At 37.9% G+C, this 22,377-nt stretch overlaps 1 protein-coding gene across 1 annotated transcript in view; it reads left to right on the top strand.

The window, feature by feature from the left end:
- Positions 1 to 22,377, top strand: part of LUZP2 (leucine zipper protein 2) — a 774,279-nt gene that overhangs the window by 500,237 nt on the left and 251,665 nt on the right. The gene's annotated exons all lie outside the window — the stretch shown is intronic.

Consider the following 22,377-nt stretch of genomic DNA (forward strand, 5'->3'; position numbering starts at 1 on the left):
AGTAGTAGTAGTAGTAGTAGTAGTATCATAGAAATGTTTACCCTTCTTCTCACCCTTGATCTCATTTATCAAGTTAGACAACACACATTCAAATGCCTATAATATATAGTATTTGAAATATTATCCTTAAGTTTTAAAAGAATTAGAAAATATCCCCAGGTAGAAGAGCTGCCTTTTAACATCCACTTCCCACAGGATAAAAGCCACTGTGACTAGAATATTGGAAGCAGTTGAAGAATTTGGCAGTAGATGTAGTCATCAGTTGCTTTTGATGCCAGACTGCTGCCAACTTCCTCCATCCACCCCTCTGAACAGTTTCTGTTTAATAAAAAATGGGAAGTGGTTCATCACAGAATGAACTGTCAGTTCAATCCAGAGCCAGGGAAAGTTGGATTAGACATCTAGATTAAACTCATTCAAGAAGAATGAGCATCAGCCCAGCTTGATTTGCACCATTTATCAAGTGAGTCAACACACATTTATGGAAACTCTCAGGCTTTAGATTACCTGGATATTGAACCAAAAAATGAAGCTCATGAGAGGTGTGTCCTCATTGATCATCTGAGCCTACTTTGCCTCAGTCCAATTTTTTGGTTGTTTTATCAGAAACCTGCTGTGCCACATAGGAAGGTGACAGTCTTCCTGTCTTCTTCCATGATCATCCTAAATTTATATTCGGATTATATTTATGTTAGGATTATAATTGAAATTAATTCAATTTGATGAAAGTAGCATTTATTAGCTCCCTAACACATGTCAATAAGGACATTGGCTACTTGGCCTAGGAATGTGGCCTGGAACTGTAATTTCACTGATGTATGCTTGCTCAGCAATCTTTTGAGTTTGAAAGGTCTGACTTTTACCAATTTTTTCCTATAACTCAGAAAAGAAACTCTATTTTCTTCTAATACGATAAGGTTATATGAAATAAAAACTTTCTGAAATAATTGTAGGGTAAGCACCATTTTATATACTAGCTCTATTTTATGCACACATCCCTTGATATATACCTATGATATGTACACACATATATATTCCTATAGATGTAGAATTGTGTATATCCATGTTTGTGTGTACATGTGTACCAATGCATATGTTTATATACACACATTAAAAGGTGTATATGTACATGTGTGTTTATGCACATAGGTACAGTGCAGGCTTATACATATATAACTTTAGGGCCACACCCCAGGTATCAGTAAACAAAAGTTGTAAGCTTAAGATAAGACTATAAGGAATTCAGAGACTCACGGTGTGTGTGTTGTTGAGTGGGGAGGAGGGAGTGGTAATATGGAATAATACAGAGTAAAATAAGGTAACCCAAGATAATAATGAAAAAAAAAATGTCTACAGTAATATAACTGCAAAGTTCATTGAAAGAAAGTTGAAACTTCAATCAGGGAAAAAATATTGAATGTCATAGAGAGGAGAAATGATGAAATTTTCCTCCTTCCTCATGACACAGTTGGAGAGATACTAGAAAAGAAAACTGTTTACACCGTTAGAAATAGTTTCTGGAGCAAATAGTTTTCCCCAATTATTTCTCCATGTCATGCAAAGGGAAGGGGGAGGGAATCACTGTGATATCAGGACAAAAGGCATCAAGAAAGCATCTTTCTTTCAATTAAGAAGAAGATAAAACAAATATTTTCTAGGATTTATAGATTTTCTTCCATGTTAGATTTGTAGTTTTCTTTTAGAACTTTTAATAAACCTCCCTTTTCCCTGTCCCATATGAAGACTTTTTTGGCAATGAAGTTTGGAAAAGGTAGTGCTCTTGGAAAGGGTCCTGTAGAAAAAGAAGGGAGCCCATGTTCTTTGACAAGCACCAGTAGCCAGATGGCATGGGTTTTGATCTGAAAATAGATGTGAGTTGAAGTACATGAAATGTATAATGAATTAATTCTATGCCTAATAAACTATTTAGTAGTGAATTTTCATATATTGTTTAGTCATTCAGTTAATAAACCTTTATTGAGCCTATAGTATACACAAACACACACACATATGCACATATACATATGAATTCCATAACAAATCCTCTATTACATTCTGGTTGAGCTATGTGATTTTTGGAAAGGAACTTAATCCCTATAAGCCTAAATCCACAAACCTTTCCTTAGCCTTAATTTCTTCTTGATAATATCCATTCTATTTACTTGAAGACTCATATGCCATATGTTTCTATTAACACTAGGAAAAATTAATTAAAATGTACAAAACTGGTAGTAGTAGAAGCAGTAATAGTAGTAGTAATATTTCTCTTATTAAGAATAGAAAAAATAATAGAAGACATAGTTAAAGAGTAAAAGATCTTATCATTTCTGTCATAAGCCAAACTATTAGATAATTTGTCATTAAAGGTGTCATACCAACTTGTAATGAAGTTTAATACATAGTCTCTGATCTGCACTTGGCCCTGAACCATTGGACTTTTTTTTATCAATGACTTTCAAAAAGGCATAGTTGGCATCCTTATTAAAATTTCAGATAATAGAGGCCTGGGAGCAATAATAATGTTCTTTAAGACAGAGTCAGGCCTTGGAAGGTCAAGACAGTGGGCCAAGTCTGATGACACGGAATATGGTTGGATGTAATGAAATCAGAAAATCTCTTTCACAATTACATGATGGGTGCAGTTTGACTAGTTAGCAGTTTATCCCTCCAAAAGTTTTTTGATGACAGAAAATTTCTTAAATTGGTATTTGTATTATTAAGCACCTACCACAGTTCGTGAGCATAGTAGGCATTTAATAAATTCTCCCTGATTGAAGGTGATTGTTTTTGTGGTTGTTAGTTTGGTTCAGCTGTTTTTCTCTGTCACAAGAAATAGTTCAAGAGTAGGGGAAGGGGTGGATGTTGAAAAAATTATAAGTAGGGTGTTTTTTGTCTTTCTTTATGTCCCTTGTGCTTAGCATGGTTCCTGGAACGTATTAAATGGTTGCTGACTTTAGTGTTGAGACTATTTCTTTTATTTGTTTTTGTCCATAGTACACAGTACCTGATCCATAAGCAATTAAATATTTGTTTGAATTGAAACAATTGTCTTTTAAAATATGTGCTCATCTATATTAAAACTAAATCAACTCACATAATGTGTGTACAATACATCTTAGATGGTAGACCAAACCCTTAAGAGAGAAATCTGTTCCAACAGTATTTGGCCTTTTTTTTAAATTGGAAATGGGCTTTTTTATGTCTGAGATATATGTGTGTGTCTCAGTGTATATATATTTTTTCAATCTAACATTTGCGATTTGTGTATGTATATATGTGCATTCAATAGGTAACTTCCCAGAATTGTAAAAGAAGTAAAATCCATGTAACCCATATGAATTTGTGAGTAATATTCACAAAAACCAACACTACTAAGAAACGAATCATGTTCCTTTTCTATCTTAGAAAAAAAAAAGAAATAATTGCTACCTGGCAGAATCTGAGGCATAAGATCATCAAGACTAATAAATAGAGAAGTAATTGCTCCAAGGAGTCAATATTTGATGAGATCCAATTAATCCAGGGATACTTAACAAGGTGTAAATCTGTTCCCTTATATAAGTTAGTATCTATGCTCCTGGTGAGGCCTCTTTACTATCCAGTAGCAATTGAATAAAGCATCCAATCCATAAATCAACCATCCAGAAAGTATTTATTACATTCAGAGATCATTTATTAAACTCCTACTATGTTCCAGGCATTGTGAAAAGTACTGGGGATATAAATGCAATAAAAAAAATCTTTACTGGAAAAGAACAAACATTTTTCCTAGGGCATAGGAAGGACAACAAAGAGGTTATACTGACTGTGTCTCTGAGTGATGCTCCTAAGCCATCCATAGCAGGACCACAAGGGTCATATAGTCCAATTACTAATATGGTTAATACCAACTATATCAAGAAAAAGTGGTCATTTGGACAACTCTATTAAGAAGTTCCCTTTATATCAGTGATACAATCTCTGTATGAGGAATATTTTTCTGCTTTGTTCTACCCTTTTAGAACAGGTAGAGTAAGTCTAGGATCTAGATCCTTTTCCTTGGGACAGCCTTCAAATATTTAAAGATAGCCACAATGTGTGCAGCCCCTAGATTTTTATTCTCATGTATAAGCACTCCCAGCTTTTGCAACCAACATGTATCTGTCATCACTCCTTAAAATCATGACTACCTTTCTTATGATGCAGTATTGAGTTCGTCATCAGAGAACTTGACGTCAAACCTTGGCTCTGCCACTCATAACCATATGGACTTGGATGCATGATGCTCTGAGTGACTTCTCTGAGGAGTGACTTTAAATGTTAAATTAAGAGGTTGACCTGGACAACTTCAAAGGTCCCTTCCATCTCTTCAACCTGGAATTCTTTTATCCTCTGGATACTCTATACCTTGTTTTGTTCTATCATTTATATGACTTTATTTGGGGTTTTCTAGAAAAAAAATACCAGAGAGGTTTGCCATTTCCTTCTCTAGTTCAGTTCACACATGAGGAAACTGAAGCAAACAGAATTAAGTGACATGTACAAAGCCACACAGCTAGTAAGTGTCTGAGGCTAGATTTGAACTCAGAAAGATGAGTCTGTACAGCTAGCCAGTGAATAGCATTCCTAAATTGAATAGGTACCTAAAATAGGACACCATTAGTGAGATATGCATATACCTATATATGTATATAATATAAATATAATATATAATGTTCCGTATGTAATACCTGCACATACATATATCTGTGTCTATACATAAATTTATGTGAAGTTTGGATTCAAAGGGCTGCACTTGAAGACCTAGAGGGCCACAGGTTCCCCGCCCTTGGAATCCATGGCATATGAACTAATACTTATGGGTCAGAAACAAATCCTTAGATATTCCACACCAAGAGTTTGTATGTGTATATATACATATATATGTATATATGTGTGTATATGTGTGTATGTGTGTATATGTATGTATGTATATGTATACACACACACACATATATATATGTGTATAAACACATTCATTTTAATGGAGAGAGATGGAGAAATTCTTGATCAGACTAAGGATTCTGCTTTTCTTTGCCAAGTTAAGAAAAGTTCAGTTTTTAATCACACTAGTCACTCAGCCACTGTCCCGTATCAAAATGGCTTTGCTTGAAACTTGGGAATCCCAGAAGGCCAGCTTATAGATTCTCCCCTCCATCAGGGTGGCAGGTGTTCAGTCCTTGATTGTGGAGGTCAGGGCCAGAATGTCCACAACAGCAATTATTGGAGAATTAACCAAGCTTTCCTAATGGCTGAGCAGCAAAGTTACTTTGTATAGTCATTACTCTAGGGATAAGGTCTTTTTTTTGCCCCCCTTAAATTTTCAACTCATTTCTCGCACTGCCAGGCAGGGTCTTGGATGGGAAATTTGGAGAGTGAAATGTTGTAGGCTCTAGGGAATATAACTATGGGCTTGTCTTATTAAAAGGCAGTTCAATGCCATGATATATTTCAGCTCCTTTGCCCACAGTCTGCTACAGAATGTAGTTCAATTCAGCAAACATTTTATGTTCCTGCTATATACTGGGCAGCATATCACGGTGGTGAAAAGGCAAGGCTGAGAGTTAGGAATATGGTGTTAAAAACATACATTGATGCTATCTGTGCAGGGGTGGGGAATATGCAGCCTCCCTGATTTGTTCTGTGAAGTTTGAATTGGAAGGGCTACACTTGAGGGCCTAGAGGGCCACATGTGGCCTCAAGGCTACAGGTTCCCTGCACTTGGAACCCATGCAGTATCCATTAACACGTATGTGTGAGAAACAACTCCTAAGAAACCCCCGGTGGTTCCACACCAAAAATTTCCTTTCATATGTTCATATATCATCCAAGTACTTTTATGACTAAGATGAAAATGGCTCAGTCTCTGCCCTCACTGAGCTTACAGTCAACACCATGACATACACTTCAACCATAACAGCATGACATGCACTTCATGAATAGGATTCAGTTTAGAATGTTATAAGAATGCAGGAAAAGCCAAATACAGTTGGAGGTGAGAAGCAGAAGGAGGAAGCACTTTAATTGGGAAAATCAGGGAAAGCCTGAATGAGGAGATGACGCTGAGCTAGACCTTTAAACAGGAGAAGGCTTTAAACAGGGAGTGATGCTGAGCAAGGGGATCCCAGGCACTGGGGACATTCTATGAATGTGTAGAAACGGGAAGAGAATTGTAAGTCCCACATTTATGATCTCTTTGTAAAGTATACTTTCTCTTTAAGGACTCATTCCTATGGATCAGTCAATGATGAAAAGGACAGGAAAAAAAAGTTTTTGTTTTGTTTGGTGTGTGTGTGTGTGTCTATGTGTGTGTGCACATGCACGCATTTGTTTGTAAAGTAAGGGCTCTATATTGCTGAAGGATATGATGTTTCTACTATTGTGGAAGAACATTTGAAAACCTAATAAAACTAGTGGGAAAAAAAAATCTTTCCTTAATACACAATAAAATATGTGCATGAAGAGACGCAGCTTTCAAATGTGATTTTGGGCCCTTGCAGAAAGAAAATGATCTTTGGTTTGCATATGTGGACTCAGATTTCTTTGAAACAAGGTGGAGTAATAGCTCACTTGTATAGAATAGTTTATCCTTATAACGAGATGGTGAAAGATCCTTAGTTTTTTAAAAACTTCATAAATGTGATTGTCAAGAAGCAGCTTTAAATGCATTATTGAGACAGACTATTGTTGTTAACTTACAAGGACAGGCAATGTGTCCCTCAGCTAATTTGCATATACTTATTTTCTGACCGAAGGTAAATCATGTCAAGGATTGTTGATTGCTAGGAGAAAGCAAGGAAAGGCTTCAGCAGACTGATTATATTGCCCAAGGACTTCATTGACAGCCCATGCTCTTCAGTGCTACCTAGCCTTGGAGAAAGCTGTTATGAAGGCTGGTTCTCAGCTGCTGCCTCTGGCTAGAGAAGGAAGAACAGAAGGGATTTTGTAGTTGTGATATCTTGGTGAGATGGCTATGCCAGTGTGCAGTCTGTACCAATGTGGTCTGGCTTGTGTAGCCTAGACTAGGCAGTCAATTTGATAAATTTAGCAGTTCTCTGGCTTAAAGAAAACACAGTAAGAACTAAATACCCTTTGGCTAGAAGAATTTTTAAAGGTTGTCCTTAGAGAAGAGAGGAAGATTTCTGCTGGTGAAAAGTATCAAATCATGCAGTATATGGTGTAGATAATGTTCCTATTTATCTAAAACTTTTGTACAGAACAGAATCCTAAATTTCTGCTACACCATAGAAGCATAACTTAGATGATAGAAGCAGCTGAGTGTCTTGGGACAAGTACTGGTTTACAATCAGGAATTTGAATCCAATCCTTGCTTTGCCTCAGGTCAGGCATTCGGCCAAGTCATTTCAATTTTCCAAGACTCAGTTTAACCATCTGTAAAATGGAGATAATACTTCTGTATTACCATATGGGAATGCTGTGAGGCTTTATTTAGGACCTCTGTTTGAAAGCTGTAAAGCATTATTAAAAGGTCAACTGTTGCTGCAATTGTTGTTGATACAAACTAGACTCAGGAGAATCACAGACATAGCCCTGTGGAGTTCTGCCTCATCACGATATAATTATGGACAACAGGTTGAGTTATTAGGAAGTCAGAGGCTGACACTCCAGGCTGGGCAGCTGCTAATACTTTCCTCTTCCTGAATGAAGGACCAATAACAAACCTTTCCCTCTATACTTATCTCTTAAATAGTCACTGACCCACTGTGGTAGAAAAGCCAGTAGGAGAAAGCTCTGAAAATCTGTGAATGAAATTAATCCCCTTTTACCACCTCAGGGAATTTGTTTAAAGATGCAAGTTTATATGGTGAGTGACTACAGATTTTCTATGTGTCACAGAGATCTGGAGGTAGTCTATTTCATTCAATGGCATGAGTTTTGTGTGTCTCTCAGAGGGAGATTTTCAGCCGTCTGGAGGAGGGCTGGGAAGTGAGAGGAAGGTTCTTTGGAGAAATTATTGCTTTGATTTGGGTTCATTAGTAAACAAAAGAGAGAGTAAAGGGAGTAGCCTTTGGAGTAATTCAGATGAAAACACAGAAGTGGCTTATAGAACGAGTTTTGGAATTTACTCTTAATTCTGATGGCATATTCCTTCTTCTCACCTTTGGAATGTGGATCCTTGCCCTTCCAAAATCTAAAATGGTGCTTAGAAACTCTGGCTTTGCTTCTCCATTTATGGCACTCTTTTACAGCCACTACTATCTCCAACACTTTTTTTTTTCTTTTAGAAAGCATTTGGGTAAAAATAATTTTTGTTTTGTTTTATTTTGTTTTCAGAACAAAGGAATCAGAGCAAGTATAGATACTCTATAGGTGGGTAGACAGCTGAACTGTGGATTGGTTTGGAAATGGCCCTAGGAATTCCCCAGTGTTTTGACTACTTCAAAAAGTCCTTCCAATGTCAAGTCCAAGTTATCAGAGAACCATATGGGTTAAAGTTCTTTTCATTATAATTATTTTTTAAAGTGTTGTGGACTTGCAATTTAATGTGGAAGAAGAATTAGGAAGGTGATAGTTTCCTGGCTTATAGGTGTGTATGTGTGTTGATGGTGGTGGTGGTGGTGGTGGGGGGGAAACAGGTCTTTTTTGCTGTGTGACTTTGTGTTCCCCTTATTATTATTATTTTTTCCCTGAAAGGATTTTGTGGGATGGGGCTACTAAAAACTGCTTTAGGTCTTGGGTTTTGACTAATAATGTAGGGTTTAGGTGGTGATTATTCCTTAGAATAAAGTCAACAACTGCTGTGCTATCTTCATAGCCCCTCCCCTCCCCTTCCCTTCCCATTTCAGAAGCAGTGGCTGCTAGGTGGCCCAGTGAGTAGAGCACTGGCCCTGGAGTCAGGAGGAACTGAGTTCAAATCCAGCCTCAGACACTTAACACAAAACTAGCCGTGTGACCTTGGGCAAGTCACTTAACCCCAATTGCCCTCTCCCCCCCAAAAAAGAAAAATGAAAAAAAAAGATAGTTCAGAAGCAGGGTGAAAAACAAAGCCTGGTAGGAGGAAGATAAGAAGAGACATTAAAAGTAGTCTTGAATGACTTCTTTAAAAAATATGGAAAGTAGCTGAAAGGGAGAAGAATGCATGACCAGAAAAGGAAAAGTCCAACCAGAATGTAGAGGACCTTGAATCCTAAGGGGATATATTTGAGCTTTTCTTGTTAGAAAATAGAAAGTCACTGATTATTTTTGAACAGGAAAATTATATGGAAAAATCTATTCAGGAGAAAGATTAGTCTGGTAACGGTATGACGGAGACATCGGACTGGGAAGAGTCTTGGCAGACAGACCTATTTGGAAGCTATGGTTAAGATTCACATGATGTGGTGGTAGTTGAGGACCTGACTACAGTAGTCAAGTTCATAAATATTCAGCCCGTAGAGTTTGGTCAGACACCAAAATTGCCAGTCATTCACTGCATCCTGGGCCATCACCAGTTGTCTTGATTTTAGTCCTGCAGCTGGACTTTGATGACTCAGAAAGAGAGTGAGGCTGAAGACTTTGCCTCCCTCAAATCCAATTCACACACAAGTCAAGACATCACCTGTGATGTTATGGGTCTTCTTCAAAAATGAAGGATGAACAACAGCTACATTCTAGGAACTATGCCGATCACTAAAGATGAAAGAAGAGCATCAACCTAGATTCTTCTCTCAGAGGACTCTCACTCTAATGAGGGAGACGTCATGCAGGCAACTGCGTACAAACAATATATGTATAGGATAAATTGCACATAAACTTAGAGGCAAAGCAATAGCTTTAGGGAAGAGAGTGGAAGGAATGAAAGTGGCAAACAGAGTAGCATAAACAAGCCTCATTAATTGATTGCCTATGGAGAGATGCAGAGCAAAGCAGAGGGAGAAAGAACACCAGGTTTTCAAATCTGGGCAAAGAATCCCATGGGACTCTAATCTATACAAAGAGTAAAGTCAGAGGCCAGTCAGTCCATATATATTTATTTATCATCTTCCATTTACCTTGCTCATCTTACATAATATTCCTCCCCTTCATTATGTGTCCCCTCCAATGGACCTCCTAACCCTTCCATTTCCTTGACATTCCATTTACCATTTCTATGTCTTTGTTCAAGGGGGTCTCCCCAATCTGAAACGCACTTCTCACGTGAGCTTTATACAATTCCTAGTTTCTCTTAAATCATGTTTGGCTGCCACCCTCTACGATTAGCATTCTCTCTTGAAATGACTTCCTGTTACTTTGCATTTACATATGCCCATGTTTTATCCTTCCAATAGAATGGGAGCTGCTTGAAGACAGGGACCATTTCATTTTGTGCATGTTGCCCAAGGCATATACAAGTATCTTACACAAAGCTGGTGCTTAATAAATGTTAATTGATTTGGCTCAAAAAAAATAACAAATATGGTTCTGAACATATGATTGAATGCCATTGATATCCTCCATAAGCAATTGAATGTCACAGAATCCCAAAATCAGAAGAAACCTCAGAAGACATCAAGGTCCTGAGCAGATGTCTTCTCTATAACAGCTGCCATAAAGGACAATTTTTCCCTGCCTTGAAGAACTCTAGTAATAGGGAGTTTACTATGCTATGAAGCAATCCATTAAACTATGGGAAAACTACAAAAGTTGGGAAGTTTGTTCCTTATATCAGGATCATCTTGATTTTGCTTTAAATCCTCCTTGTATTTTAGGTTTCTTAAGTCAAAACGGAGCAAATCTAATGCCTCTTTCACTTGAATTCCTTTTAAACACTTGAACAGTAATAATATTTACCCCTAAGATTTGTCCACATAATAAACATTGGCCCTTCCTTCATTGTATATCAAAGCCCTTTATCCTGATTATTCTCCTCTAGACACTCTCCAATTTATCAATATCTTGTTGAAAATGTGGTGTCCAACATGACCTAAAGTAAAGACCAGCTGGGTTATCACCTGCCAGAAAGTAGAAGTGTGGTACAGAGGGGAGAATGCTGGATTCAGGAAGACTGTGTTGGGAGGGGGAAAGGAGTAAAAAAAAAAAAAAGAAATTTACATGATAACTTTATTATATATTTAAAAAGAATAACTGGTTGTATATAATAGAGTTGTAGTTACCCTGTGTAATCATCTTTTAAAAAAATACTATGTTATAGAAATGTTTGTTATATTCCATAAATATAAAATAATATCCTTCCTCAAGTTCTTACTAGATAGGTGACCCAAGCAAGACTTGTCACTTAATCTCCTTTAGCCTCAATTCCCATATCTTTCAAATAGGGAGAGTAATGCCTCTAGAATGTAATTTATTGGATCATTTATAGATAGGAAGATAGAGATAATTATAGGCATAAATATAGACATACTGATGATAGAATATTTTAAATTAAGTATAACTATATTATATGTATATGTATACCATATACATGATATATGATATATTTATCCCCCCATATATATATACATACATACAGAGTGCTAAAAAACTAGTTTTAATTAAAAAATAAAGTCTGTATGTATATATGCTATATATAAGCAAAACTATATGCATATATAAATGCACATGTATGTATGAATATTAGTTACAACTATTATTATTATGGCTATCACCAGTATAGATAGCTAGATGGCTCAGTGGATGGAGCTTCAGGCCTGGAGTCAGGAAGACTCATCTTCCTGAGTTCAAATCTGGTCTCAGACACTTATTAGCAATGTGAACCTGAGCAGTCATGTAACCCTGTTTGCCTCAACTTCCTCATCTATAAAATGAGCTGGAGATGGAAATGGCCAACCATTCCAGTGTCTTTGCCAAGAAAACCCAAAATGGGGTCACCAAGAGTCAGACATGACTCAGCAACAACATAATAAGAGGGCTGAGATATAGACTTAATCTAATTTTTGTGACTTCCCCAGCGCATAACAGATTCTGGAGGACAATGACTGTTTTGTCTTTGTCTTTGTATCATCAAATCCTTTCATAGTATCTTGCACATGGTAGGTGTTTTATAAATGCTAGTTAAATTGGGTTACATCGAATAGCTCTGCACACAGTGGGCACTCAAACATTTGTTGAATAAAACAGTGAAAAGAGTAATTATAGTAGAGGGACGGTAGTGTGAGTAGCAATTAAAGAGGAGATAAACATGGAATACAATGTGATGACTGGTTACAGATGACTAACATTTAGAAAACATCAAATGGCACCATGTTTTATATAAATGAAATGGCTGTTGCTTTGAGGTGCAGCCTATATAATTAGTTGATAGGGTAGCTTACTCCCTGCAGTTTATTCACGCTGTCCAAGGTCCACACACATTGCTACCTAAAAACTCCTGACTAGCAGTGTAGACAAAATGAGCTCCTATAAGCTTGCCAAGCCCACCGAAGTCTCTTTTTGCTCTGAACACCTCCAGGCTGCCAACCAACAGTAAGTGCTTTTGGCCACTACTGGTGATGCATGCCATTGAATTGGGAAGCTGCTTTTGAATCAGGCAGGCTCTCTCTCTTCTATCATCTGTGCCCTTCATTTCTCTCAAGTGGTGGTTTTCCTTCTTTTGCTGCAGGAGCTTGCACAATTCAGGCCTCTGGGAGAATCTTTCCCTGTGCCAGTGTAGTTTTCAAGTCCCATTAGACCATCTGTGTGACAACTTGTGTGATTAATTGTTGCCTATCCTGGACATCTTTCAGGAGTGACAATGCTGGGCCTCCCCAGCTATGGGAAATATATTTGACTTAGTTGAATTCAATGACTGTGCCAGTTGCCTGGAATTATTGGCTTGAAGAAATAGTATCTTAATTACTATTTCTTTGTGGTGATGAAAGTACCCATGTATGTGCCTTATTTAAGTGACTGATCCCTAATCAAAATCATTATGTCGTTATCTGGTCATAACTTTGCCATGATTCTCATTCTACTTTCTGACCCTAAACTGTACCTGTCACCTAAACTCCCTTCCTGGGCACTGGGTTTCTGATTGTTGAGAGTTCACTATATCTACTCAACTCAGATAGGCCATGCTGTTCTTTTGACAATTTTCTGTCATGATTTGCTATTACTTCCCACCTCTAACTATGGGAATAATTGCAAGGATAACCTGTGTTCAAATCCTGCCTCAGACCCTTACTTATTTTGTGACTCTGGGAAAGTCACTTAATTTCCATCAACTTCAGTTTCTTTGTCTTCAAAAAGAGGAGTAGGACTTAATGGCCTTTATGTTCCTTATCAAATGACCACTGATTCCTAGACATAAATGTCAATTTCCTACAACTCTACTCATCATTTCTATGATTTCCTACATTAAAATGACCCTCCCTGGACACCATTCCTCTACTATGAGAATATAAATTCCTTGAAAAGAAGGATGGGGGGGGGAAGCTAGGTGGCGCAGTGAATAGAGCACTGGCCCTGGAGCCAGGAGGACCAGAGTTCAACTTCGGCTTCAGACACTTAACACAAAAAGTAGCTGTGTAACCTTGGGCAAGTCACTTAACCCCAATTGCCTTCCAAAAAGCCAAAAAAAAAAAAAAAAGAAAAGGATAGGCTGTTTTTTGAAGCAGTGTGAAGGGATATATTCTTAGATTTAGTTCATTGTCTGACCCATAAGAATTTAATACATTTTTAAAATTCATCCATTCATTCCCTCCTTTGAGGTTTAATTTCCTCAACAGCAAAATATAGAGGGTCACTGCTATACCTTTGTGGTGGGATAATTGTGAAGGTCAAGGGAAATAAATGATGTAAATAGGGTTTTGATATTAAAGCAAACCACCAGACAAATTCAAGGTATTATGACTATGTTGATGTGTGTATTCTATTGTTTCTCTTAGAGATGATCCATAGGAAAGTCTCGTCATGCAGGATATAGTTTGTTCTTGACCAGGAATGTGGCAACAGAAAGAGATGAGATTCTTAAATAAATGCCTAGTAAGATGCTCCTCTCTGAGGCTACTGTGATTGGAATGAAGAGCAGACAAGAGGGAGTAACGCGATAAAAGAACAAAAAGGCAAGCAGAAACCCACTTTGTGGATGTCTTTAAATGCCAGGAGGAAAATAGTATCTTTGTGAGAATAGGGAGCCACTGAACATTTCAACAAATTCTTTATTGATTAAATCTCTCCCTTCCTTCAACTGATATGCTCCCTACTCCAGGAAGACTCCCTCTCTGGTCCTTCCACTCTCTACCACATCCCTATCCTCCCCATGAATCTGATTTCCATTTCTTAAAATTGTCATAGTCCTTTATCTGCCTCTCTCTTGCCTACATTTCATTATATTTTATGACATGCCTATTGGTGTATAATTCATTTCATATAATTCATTTGTTTAAGGGTAGGGACTGTCATTTTTAATCTTGGTGCCTCTGATGCCTAACACCACAATGCCAATATCTTGCATATAATAGGCACTTAGTATAATAATGTTTATTGCATGGAATTGAATTGCAAATAGATTCTCCCCCACCTCCTGGGACCTAGTTGTAGAACAATGGTTTGAAATAAACCATTTGAGCAGTTTACTGAGTGAAGAAACAGTCAGATTCATATGAGCTGGTTAATGTCTTTGCCAGGCATTCAGTGGTTTTTGAATAGAAACATCCAGGGAAAGTGACGTTTGGTTCAAGAATCATAGAATGAGAGATATTGAAGGGGCTTCGAGGGATATCTTCTTCAGTCTCCTCATTTGATATGTGAAGAAACATTAGCTCAGAATGGACAAATGATTTCTCCAAAGTCACAAAATGAACAGAACAATCAGTTGCATCTTCAATAGTTGTAGAGCCAAAGGCTCATTTTATTCAATGCCTTTTTAAGATAAGGAAATTGAGATCCAGAGACATTAAAGTGACTATTCTAAGGTCATGAGTAGTGAGTATCAATGTCAAGATTCAAAACCAGATTCTTTGACTTCAAATCTGACTTTCTTTGAATTGTAAGACTACTTCATAATCTTAGATCTCAGATTATTCTGATGATGTTGAATGGTTCTAGAGTAATCTTGTGCATGCTATACAGTCAATCTTTGAATCTACCACCACAGGAGTTGAGCGGTTGACACTCAGGGACAATATTGGAACTATTATTCAGATAAACTGGAAATAGTTTACACACTAAACTGTCCTACCACAGAGATACCTTCCAAATGCATTTGCCACTATGAACAAACAAGTAGTTTTCTAGACTTGAATAAGAAATGAAGAGTTGTCTTTGGTGCCTCCAATCAGTGGGCTATTGTCCTGATATCCTTACTTTGTGGAATAATTCATAACCTTGGAGTAATAGTAGTTCAGTGAAACGTAGCAGATGGGAAAGGAAGAGAGGTGCAATGAAATCTGACCCAATGGAGTCAAGTCCCATTGACCGCCATTCCGGTTTTATATGCTCCTTAGAAATTGTCTCTCAGAAAAACAACAATAAGAACATCAACAACAACAAGTGAACAACCCCAAATCAAACGCAAAACCACCTTCACATTTAAAGGATTTTCTGGTTCAATTTATGATCTGCAAATGTCTGGGCTTTTTGATAATAGTGCCAGAGAAGCGCTGGAAAAGGTAAAACAAACAATGTCTGAAGGGTCAAGGTTTGTTCAGTCATTTACATTTTCTTTTTTATATAGAAAATACTACTACTACTGCTACTACATAGCATTTATATATAATTCTGAGCTTTGCAAATACTTTTCAAGGAAAGAAGGATGTAAGCAATTATTAAGCACTTACTCTATGCCAAGCACTGTAATAATGTTAAGGATACAAATTAAAGCAAACACACACACACAGCAACACAATGAAAAAAGTCAGTCTCTCCCCTCAAGGAGCTTATAGTCTAACAGGGGGAGACAACACCCAAAAGTGAATCGAAAACCAGGGAGGTAGGGGAGACAGGAGAGTTAAGGGGCATGCTTTTGAAATCCAGAAAGTCAGGAACAGACCCAGGAGAGGACTGAAAGCAGGCTAACCTGGACCTTCTCACAAAATGGAAACTCCAGGAAGGACTCATCATTGGGAGAAGAGGCAAGAGAAACCCTTGCAGAGGAAAAGTCCGTGGTAAGAAGGCCCACAGGGTTCATCATCTTCTCTAGGGTAAGGAGACCAAAGGCTCTGAGAAGCTCCAGGATGAGCCAGCAGTAGAAGAATTGTTTAGAAATCCAGAAAGTGAGACTTAGAGCCAGAAGGGAAACAGATATTAATGTTACATATTTTCTTTTATTTGAGCCTCATAAAGCTATATGGGTAGAACCCATAGGTGTTGTCCACATTTTGTGAATGAGAATACTGGAACTCAGAAAATTTTAGAGACCAAGCTATGGTCACACCAGTTAAAGTGAATGTTGAACAGAGGATATGAACCAAGGTCACCCCGACACAAAGTTAAGTGTTTTGTATTTCATGCTTTTTTTTTTTTTAACAGAGAAGCCATAGCTAGACAAAATAAACACAGACGGTATTATTCAGATAGAAGCTCAATATGAAGGAGCTATGAAATGAGGGGGGTCAAAAAAGGTAAAGATGAAGCAAGGATACATTAGCAGAACATAAGCTTCAGAATGACAGAGACTTGAGTCCTGCTGACCCTTTTCTGGTCAGACACATCTGGAGGATGGTGTTCCATATTACAGGCTATTCTATAGAAGGGGAATTAAGAAGGTAGAAAGGGCTGAGCAAAAATTGACTGCACCAATTATGAGGATAGGTTATAGCAACTAGGAATGCTTAATTTGAAAAGAGAAGATATAAGGAAGGAAATTAAAGTTGTCTTTAAGTATTTGAGGGGTTATTATATTTAGGAGGGCACAGATTTGTTTCTACAAGCATCAGAAGTTGATAGAGATGCTTTTTGGCTGGCTATAAATGGGAGGGAGAAAGGCAAAAGCCTCACGAGGGGTTTATAATAGGTTACCTCACTGGGTAGTAGTCATGTCTGGTTTATTGAAATTCTTCAAGAGCTTGGTTGACATTTTTAGGGAATTGCAATCGGGAGACCTGGGTTCCATTGTCATGAGGTATTATATCCCTTAGCCCAAGGGTGGGGAACTTTCAGCCTCCAGGACACATGTGGCTCTCTAGGTCCTCAAGTGAGGCACTTTCACAGAATCCAAACTTCACAGAAAAAGTCTTTTTTATTAAGGGATTTTGTTCTGAATAAAGGGATTTGTTATGTGAAGTTTAGATTCAGTCAAAGGGACACACTTGAGGACCTAGAGGGTCACATGTGGCCTGGAGGTTTTAGATTCTCCACCCCTGCCTTAGCCCCTGTAAGCCTTAGTATCATCATCTGTAACATGGGCATGTCAGTTTATCCCCACAAGATTGTGGGGAAGATCAAATTAAGTGATTTATATGGAGTTTTTTTAAAAACTGTGAAGTGTCCTATGTACCATTTGAATGAGTTGTTTAAATGATGGAAATCTTGCTGACGGTTCAAGGTTGAGCTAAATAAGTTTTTCAGTCCTGCAGTGAACAAACAAATCATTCAGTTGTTGGTAATTGTCAGCAGAGAGCAAACTCCAAAACCCAAAATGGTTTTAAAAAGAGTTTTAAGTCGAAATGCCAAAGGAGGGAGCCAGAAAAAGGTGTGTCTCCCCCCTGAGTGTCTGTAAGATTTCTATAATATAGAGTGTAAAAAAAAAAGGTCAGAGGGGTTATAGACAGTTGTCAGAAAAAGGCACTTTGAGATGCATACTATCAGGTAGGTATAAACATTCAGTTTAATTTGGGAAAACCAAAACACAAAATTTGGGTGATTTTAAAACAAGATGTGGGTGGGATCTACAGTAGGCTCTGGGTTGAAAAATTTTCTAACAGTAAAAGCTTGATTTTAACAATATTAATAAGTAATGAAATATTTCTCCCATATAATCATTAGAATTTATTAAGTACCTATTATGTAACTGGTTCTGTATTAAGCACTGAGGATATAAAAAAGAGGCAGAGAGGTAAAAGATATCCCCTGCACTCAAGGTGCTTACAATCTAATGGGAGAGACAATATGCAAACAAATATAAACATAGCAAGTTATATACAAAATAAATAGGAAATAATTAACAGAGGGAAGGCACCAGATTTAAGAGAGTTTGGGAAAGACTTCCTATAGAAACAGGATATTATTTGGGACTTGAAGGGATCCAGGGAGATCAGTAGTCAGAGTGGAGGAAAGAGAGAATTCTAGGTTTGGGGGCAATGGAATAAAACTCCTGTAGCTGAGAGGTGGAGCGATGTTTTTTAACAACAAAGAGGTCAGCATTATCAAGCACTTACTCTTTGCCCTATATTGTCCAAAGTGATATCAAAGATACAAAGAAAGGCAAAAAAAAAAAAGTATATGGCTCTTACCCTCAGGAAGCTTACAGTCTAATGGGTAAGATAATATGCAAACAAGTGAACATACATGATACAGTGTACATAGGAAGTAATCTCAAAGGAGGGCCCCTAAGTGCCACAGTGAGTAGTATGCCAGCCCCAGAGGCAGGAAGACTCATCTCCCCGAGTTCAGATCCTGCCTCAGAGACTTACTAGCTGTGGGACCCTGGGGAAGTCACTTAACCCCGTTTGCCACAGTTTCCTCATCTTTATAATAAGCTGGCAAAGGAAATGGCCAACCACTCCAGCCTCTCTGCCAAGAAAAACCAAAATGGGTCCACAAAGAGTCAGACGTGAATTAAAATGACTGAAGAACAACAGTCTGAAAGGAAAGCCACTTGGGATAGGAGACCTAAGAAGATAGAAACCTGAAAACTAGAGAAGGTGCAGTGGGGAGTTGGGAGAGGGATCATTACAGATATGGAACCAGAGAAAAGACATGGTGTCAGGAGATGGATTATGGTGATCAAGGAGCAACAGGAAGTCTGGTGTTGCTGAATCTTAGCATGAGCAGGGGAGTAAATGGTAAGAAGACTCACAATGGTGAAGGGCTTTCAAAGCCAAGTGTAGATGCCATTACAGTTTTAGAGTTTGTTGTCACTGAAAATGAAATTATTAAAATTTCCTTCTACCAGTTTTCAGAATCAATCAGCAAACATTTATTAGGAACCAATTGTATGCCAGATGCTGTACAAAGTTCCTAGGAAACAAATTTTTAAAAAATTCATATTCACAAGGGGTTAAATTATAATGCTACAATAGAAAAGCACATATATAAGTATATACAGAATTAATAAAAGTAACTATAAGGTAGTTAAATACAAGGCATAGTGGTGTAGTGTTTAGAGTGCTGGGACTGGAGTTGGGAAGACTCTTCTTCCTGAATTTAAATTTAGTCTTGCACACTAACTAGTTCTATGACCCTGGGCATATCACTTAACTTTGCCTCAGTTTACTCATCTATAAAATTAGCTGGAGAAGGACATGCAAAATCACTCCAATATCTTTGCTAAGAATAACCCTATTTAACACTACTGAGTAATAACAGCAACAGTTAAATAAATGGTATTTGGAGGGCAGATCAGGAAAGGATTCATGTTGAAGGCATGTTCAGCTGCCTACTGGACATCTTGAACTAGAAGTCCAGGAAAGATATATAACTTAATATGTCTAAAACTGCACTAATTTTCTTTCCCCCTAAACCATTCTCTGTTCCTACTCTTCCCATTACTATCAAGGGTCCTACCATTCTCCCAGTCCATCTGGACAACAGTTTTCATAGGAGACTTCACTTGCACCTCATATATCCGGCTAGTTTTCATGTCCTATTGTTTCTATCTTTGTAAAATCTCTGTATAGATCCCCTTTTTGCCTCTGACACCGCTTCCACCATGATACAGGTCCTCTTCACCTCACACTTGGACTGTTATCATAGGCCCTTGGTGGTCTCTCAGACCAATTCTCTCTTCACTCCATTCCCTCCTCCCCTTGGCTATCAAAGTGATCTTCTTAAAAAGTCTGACCTCCTCATCCACCTCTTTTCAGGCAACTTCAGTGGCTTCCTGCTGCTCTTAATATCAAATATAAAATCGCTTGTTTGGTTAATAAGGCTTTCCATGACCCAGCCCTTTCCTACCTTTGCAGCCTTACATCACACTGTTCTCTTTGATCCAGTATTACCCCAGCCTCCTTTCTGTTTCTAAAAGGAGATACTCCATTTCCTGACTCCAGGGATTTTTTCTAGTTTTTCCCATTGCTAGAATTCTTTCCCTTCTCATTCCTGCTTGCCATTCCCTGGCTTTCTCAAAATCTCATCTTCTAAGTGAAATTTTTACCTACTCCAATTTAACGCTAATTCCTTCTCTCTGTTGATTATCTTCCAATGACCTTGTATTTAACTTGTTTATACATAGTTGTTTGCATGTTCTCTCTCTCTCTCTCTCTCTTTAAACTATAAGTACCTTGAGCGTAGGAATGGTATTTTCTTTTTCTTTGTATCCCCAGGGCTTAATAATGCTTGTTGAATGATTAACTGGGTATTAGTGGGTTTACGTGCTCTTATTCTATCTGCTAATATCAAACCTTCTTCTAAAGTTTCCAAATTCTATTCAAAAGATTTGTATTTGTGTCTGTATACACACACACAGACACACACACACCCCTTCACATATTCTCTCTCTCTCTCTCTGTCTCTCTGTCTCTGTCTCTGTCTCTGTCTCTCTCTGTCTCTCTCTCTGTCTCTCTCTCTCTCTGTCTCTCTGTCTCTGTCTCTCTCTCTCTACATATATATATATATACGCATACTCTCTCTCTCTGTATATATATATATATGTATATATATATGCCACTCTACACACATTTATTTATCTATAAAGGTTTATATATTCAAAGGATAAAAATTTGCATAGTTGTTTCAGAAGCTTTGCAGCATTTGACAATATCTGCATATTTTTTCCATCTGCTTCTCTTAAAATTGCTTCTGTTTCCTAAGAAATTTACTGGATGGATAGGAACTCCAGACCTCTAGTTTTATTGGTAATGGGACTCCCTCATAACGAAACACGTCTACTGATATAGGTTTTCATCTTTATGGCCACTTCTCTTCTTAAAGAACAACCTTGAGCACTGAGAAGTCAAGGTATTTGAAAAGGGTTAATCTGCCTATATGACAGAAGTGGTACTTGAACCTAAGACTTCCTCCTGGTTTCAATGCCAGCTCTACCACATGATGTCTCTGTGAGATAATAGGTAGCATTTAAATTGGGCATTAAGGTTTGCAGTGCTTTGCATGGACTCATGTGATGCTCATAGCAACTGGGGAAGGTGGGCATTATCATCAGCCCCATTTTACAAAAAGGAAAAATGAGACTGGAAGTGATAAAGTGACTTGTCCAAGGTCCCACAGTCAGTAATCCTCTAAAATGGGATTTGAACTCAAGTTTTGTTGAATCAAAGTGCAGTATTAAATCACAGTATTAAATGTGCTTCTGGTCAATAGGAAGCTAAGGAAGAACTGGACAGTTGCCCCAATAGGAAATTACTCTGATTGAACTGAAAGCACCCCTTCCCAAACCCAACCCATTTACTCAAAAAGCCTGAATATTGTTGAAATTGTGAATGTGTTTTTTAAGTCAGTTCTTGGCTTGAAGGAGAAGAAAATTTGACAAAAGGAATCCAGTTAAACCCGGGTAGCTGTTTACTCTTCCTAGAAAGATGGAAGCCTATGGGGCAACTAAGTAAACACAAATTGGAAGCAAAAGAAAAAAAAAACAAATGGAAACAAGGATGGGATCTGCAGAGTAAAAGGAAAGTATGAGGGCTGGTATAAATGTTTGTTTTCCAGTTGTGGTAGCTGTGACTCTGTGGGATTAGAAGCTTCAAATTTTATCTAAATGGAGGATACTTCTGTCTGGAATTGTCACTGAGGACTGAATGTCCATGGTTCAGTACCTGATGGAGTCTACATGATACTTAGGGATCAAGGATAAAAGGTCACCGCACTAATGTTGTTCAAGAGCTGTTCAATTGTGTCTGATTCGTGATGACCCTATTTGTGGTTTTCTTGGCAAAGATACTGGAGTGTTTTGCAATTTCCTTCCCAGCTGATTTTGCAAATGAGGAAACTGAGGCAAAGAGGGTTTCATGACTTGCCCAGGGTCACACAGCTAATAAGTGTCTGAGGTTGGATTTGAACTTTTCAAGATGCTTCTAAGGCCAGCAAGCTATCCATATCCACACCTCAGCAAATGACTCATTTGAATGTTTGAGAATGGAAGACCTCTTCCACCTTCCCTAAATTGATTATTAGTTCTTTGATTTCTCTCACTTTTAATCTTACTTGTATTAATCATTGCTTGTTTTAAGTTATACTTACCTATATATTAATCATATATCTTCCCTTCTTCAATATAACAAGGGCAGCTAGGTGGTTCAGTGGATAGAGCACTGGGCCTAGAGTCAGGAAAGCCTGAGTTCAGATCCTCAGATGCTAACTGTAGGAACCTGGGCAAAAAACAGCCCTTTT

Source organism: Petaurus breviceps, unplaced genomic scaffold (assembly GCF_028583685.1).
Source record: "Petaurus breviceps papuanus isolate PSGF00001 unplaced genomic scaffold, PetGlider_PUasm1.0 188, whole genome shotgun sequence".
NCBI classification, from domain to species: domain Eukaryota; kingdom Metazoa; phylum Chordata; class Mammalia; order Diprotodontia; family Petauridae; genus Petaurus; species Petaurus breviceps.